At 43.4% G+C, this 4,758-nt stretch overlaps 1 pseudogene across 1 annotated transcript; it reads right to left on the bottom strand.

Annotated features, from left to right (window-relative positions):
- Positions 1-286: 286 nt before the first annotated feature.
- Positions 287-4,654, bottom strand: LOC114219783 (small ribosomal subunit protein eS17 pseudogene; annotated as a pseudogene). Its single transcript, XR_003611458.2, has 2 exons — positions 1,843-4,654; positions 287-1,408 (listed from the first exon to the last, which is right to left on the bottom strand). The product of XR_003611458.2 is annotated as a small ribosomal subunit protein eS17 pseudogene (transcript).
- Positions 4,655-4,758: the final 104 nt, after the last annotated feature.

The raw sequence follows: 4,758 nt of genomic DNA, 5'->3' as shown, positions 1-4,758 counted from the left end.
ATCTATTTACCTCAAATGCAGATTAAGAAAATTATTGAGATACATAATACTTTCCAAGTGATTCAGAGGGAAACTCACTTAAGGAAAAAAGAAGCACCGTATTATAAGAATAGTGGCCTCTGCATGAATATCCAAAACAGGAGCTGTCAATCTGAGTATTTCTTTTAAGTGCTCATACTTCTCCAGAATTTTCCCCAAGTATCAGGAAAGCATCCAAGGAAGGAATTAAATTGCAGTTGAACAGCTTTTAACAATCTTGAAGTCATTTGAGATCTGGACTCACGCATGCGATCTATTTCACAAACTTTATTAGAGTTTATGAGTCAGACTCATATGTTACTCTGGCTTCTACTTTGATTCACTGGCTTTTGTAGGCTCAATCTTACTTAATACCACACAAACCCTTCCACAAGGACTGCCCTTGGGCGTTCTGGACTACATAGTCCATATCCTTTCATTTTCAAGTAATTTCTACTCAGGAAAAACTAATTTGCTCCTTTGAGTGTCAGCTGACTAATTCTATGGCCATGGGAGCAGTAGGCTAATTATGACCAAAGCAGTTCCCTAGGAATCATATTTATGATCCAATTTAAGAAAGCAGAAAAGAGTCTGATTTAGTTCCAAGACGTAAAAAGTATCCACTGAACTCAAGCGAAGGATTTAGGCCCCAAAGTCAGCAATGACTAAGATGATGTCATTATATCCACCCTTTATTCTCCTATGAAAATATATCTCTTTCCATTCCTTTTTCACTCTTTTTTTTTTTTAAGGTTGTTGTCCAAGGTTTATTGAAGCTATTACAGCACAGCAAAAATATTCAAACGGCTCCACGTGGTGTTTTGAAATTCATCCCAAGTGCAGGCTGAGTGACCTGCAGTTTGGACAGACTGCCAAAGTCCAAGAGTTTCAACATTTCCTTAGTGTCAGGATCTCCTGATCCAGGGCAGAGATCTCGGGCATGTAAGTATCCCTCCTTTCTCTCTCCTCCGGCAACCCGATGGAGATTCCTCTCCCTGGGCCCCTCTGAATCCACTTCATCAGGTGTGTGACAAAGCCTGTGATCTTGCTTCGGAGCTTCTTGCTGGGGATGATGGCAATCTCCTCACACACACGCTTGTTGGTGGGGAAGTCATTGCCCAGATGTGTGTAGCACTTCTCAGTGATGACTCAGGCCACCTTCTTCACGGTTTTGGTGTGAACACGACCCATGTTGCAGGGGGAGAGTCCATCTCTTCTGTCTTTATTTAATCCCACACCTTTCCTTTTATCCTTGTTTCCATTCATTCATTCTTTATTCATCCATTCAACACGTATTTATTGAATACGTACCGTGTGCTAGGTACTATTTTAGACAATGGAGGTACAACGGTGAACAAGAAACAGTCTATGCCTCTGTGGGCTCTACATCCTGGGCAGGAGGAAGATAGTAAGTGAACATAAGATAATAACCGTATGACAAATACTAGGAAGGAATTCGGGTGTTGGGGGGGAGAGAGAAGTTTATAGGTTGGAGAGGGAATAAGAACCTAATTTAGAGCCAGTGGACAGATAGGCCTCTCTAAGAGGATGACATTTGATCTAAGATCTAAAAAGAAAAGCATGACCGGTAGCAGGGCTTTTAAAGTACTAGAGAAAAGATAGGCCAGTGAAGGGAGCAACAAAATGTAAAGAGCCAGGAGTCAGGGAGGGAACTGATATGTTTGAGAAACGGAAGGAGGCCAGTGAGCATACGAAGAGAGACCTGGGCAGGGGACAGAGGAGGTTAAGAGATGACACTGAAGAGTTGGCTGGCATTAGATAGCATCGGAACTCAAAGTTAGAGCAGACAATGTGATTGCTTACCTAATAGCCATAAGCTCTTCTTCCTTGCTAATGGAGCTCCAGTTTTGCTTGGGTGGCAATGCGTCTCACTTCAGGGAGTGAATCATAATTTATTTAAGCCAATTCTGAACAATGAGATATAAGGGGAAGTCACTGGAAGCTTCTGAGAAACATTTTTATTTCTGATAGTAGAGCCCCAAGTAAATAAAGTTTTTTGCCTCTTCTCTTCCTGTTTGGCTGTTGTCCTGTTTTGATGCAATGTACAGAGCTATGGCAGCCGTCCTGCAACCATAAGCCTGAAGATGAGAGTCAACAGACTTAGGATGGTGGAAAGGATAGAAAGAACTTGAGTCCTTGAGGAGATCAACAAACTGCTAAACCAATCCTGAGAACACTGATCTTCACCCTTTTTGCTAAACAGAAAATAATTTTCCTTATGGTTTAAGTTTCTATTAGCTGGGGTTTCTGTTATTTGTGCTGGAAGCATTTAATGGATACAGCAGGGGTGTGGCATGATCTGATTTATATACATATATTTTTAAGTCTCTTTGGTAACTGTGAAGAGATTTGTAATGAGCAAAAATGGAACAGAGACATTGAAGACTACTGTAGTAGACCCGAGGAAGGATCATGGTGTCTGGGCTAGTGAGGAAGCATTACAACTGGAGAGAAGTAGACAGATTCAAGATGTATTTGAGAGTAAAAATAACAAAATTTGCGGATGCCTGTGTGGCTCAAATGGTTGAGCGTCTGCCTTCGGCTCAGGTCATGATTCCAGCGTCCTGGAATCGAGCCCCGCATCAGGCTCCCTGATCCTTGGGGAGCCTGCTTCTCCCTCTCCCTCTGCCTGCCACTCCCCTACTTGTGCTCTCTTGTTCTGTCAGATGAATAGATAAAACCTTTAAAACAACAACAAAATTTACTTTGGTTCAGACATGGGAGAGGAAGGAGGGCGATAAATTAAGGCTGGTCTCTTTTGGGATTGGTGGTGGTGCCATTTATTGATATGGAGAAAATAGGAAGAAGTTTGGGGAAGGATTGGGATCAAGAGGGTTTTTTTGGAAATGTTAAATTTAAAATATGCATTCAAAGAGAGACGTCGGGGGTGCACCACATTGGGCTCCACATTGGGTGTAGAGCCTACTTTAAAAAAAAAGAGAGATGTCAAGTCAGCAGGTAGACAAATGAGTCTGAAGCACATTAGGTCAGGGCTTGGATTTCAATTAGGAAGGTGTCAATACACAGATGTTATTTAAAGCCACAAGAACAGATAAGGTCCTCCCCACTGGCCAAAATTTGAGGAATTTTAAAATTAGAGGTCTGTTAGCAGGGGAGGAGCCTGCAAAAGAGCCTGAGGGGAAGTAGTGAGACAGGTAGGAGGAAAACCAATAAAACAACAATACTTAACATTTATATAGAGCTTACTTCAAGCTAGGCACTGCTCAAAGCACTTTGTGCCTTCATGGAAACAAAGAGAAAAAAGTGTTTTCCTTTCTTCCTCCCTCTCTGTTTTAACTCCTGTGGCTTTCCCTAGCCCCACAGTGCTTCTGAACTGTCATCTGTAATTAATTATTAAGGTATCACATATTCATTGAAAAATATTCAAACCGTATAATACAGGAAAACTAAAAACGGAAAGCAAAGAAACTCAGAAACTTTCCTCCCAGCCTGATCTACCATCATTAAGAATTCTTGCTCTCTCTCAGGAATTTTCTGTACACACGCACGTATTTTTATACAGATTGGATCATTCGCTCTTGATAGGTAGATAGCTGTAGATACGTACACACACAAATATATCTAATTCCGCAAATTTTTTTTAAACTCAACGCATTCTGGAGATTTTCTATATCAGCACATACTTATCTACTCTTTTTAAAGACTGATATCGTATTGTATTAATAGACCATAATTTATTACTTAAGTTCCTCTACTAATGGGCAATTAGTTTCCTGGTTTTTCCTGCAAACTGCTGCAATAAACATCTTTGTAGATAAATCACTGGATATTGGTACAAAAATAACCGATGGATAATTTCCTGGTAGTGAAATTGCTGAATCAAAGCCCTTAAGCCACCGATATCGTCAAATCACCCCTCCAGAAAGGTTACACAAAGCACAATCTCTTTAACAGCATTTCCTCACATCTTGTCAACACTCGGTATTGACAAACCTCAAAGTTTGTCAGGCTATGAGACTGAAAAAATGGCGCGTCTCGTTTTTATTCGGGTCTCTGTAATCATGAGCAGGGCAGCAGCGTGGTACTGTTGAACGTACACGTTTTGAAGTTAGACCCCCGGGCTCCATCACACGTCTTCTCCTTAAACGTGTGACCTTGCGCACGTTGGGTGTGTTTCTTCGCCTCAACAAAGGGCACAACGAGAGCGCAGGCCTTCAGGACTGCAGGAGATGGCGTGGGACACGGGCTACCTCGGCTTGGTCCGCGATCACCCGCCCTCGTCTGCATTTCCGAGCCGCGCTTGCTTGGGTCCTTCATCCTCGGCGCCCGCCTCCCAGCGAACTCACGCAAAACTCCTGGAGCTTGGAACTCGAGATGAGAGAAAACTTTGCCCTGCTTTTCAAAATTCTGCCCTATTTTCCGCCCACCTCGGCCTCAGAAACCCTCATTTACAGATGAACGTAAAGAAAGGAGTCGCAGTTTGTAAACAACTTGCAAAGTAGACACCGCATCTCTCGACGTCCGAGACCAAGGCGCACAGCGTAGGGAACACTAGGCAACAACAACTTGACACTACGAGACCCGCAGTGCCCTGAGGGGTAAATTGGCAGTACTCAAAGGCTTCAGGGAACGGAATTTCAAAGGCGAGGCCCAGACCCACCCCCCTTCCCGCAGGCCCCGGGACCACCCTCCCGGCCCCGCCCCCAAACAGGAAGTGACGTCGCCAAGCGAGTCCGTCTTCTTCCGCCGTCTGCGGCC

This window comes from Eumetopias jubatus, unplaced genomic scaffold (assembly GCF_037043125.1).
Source record: "Eumetopias jubatus isolate StellerSeaLion01/CBP00866 unplaced genomic scaffold, mEumJub1_p1.0 scaffold_15, whole genome shotgun sequence".
In the NCBI taxonomy this organism is placed as follows: Eukaryota; Metazoa; Chordata; class Mammalia; order Carnivora; family Otariidae; genus Eumetopias; species Eumetopias jubatus.
This window is presented reverse-complemented; position numbering and strand designations above follow the sequence as displayed.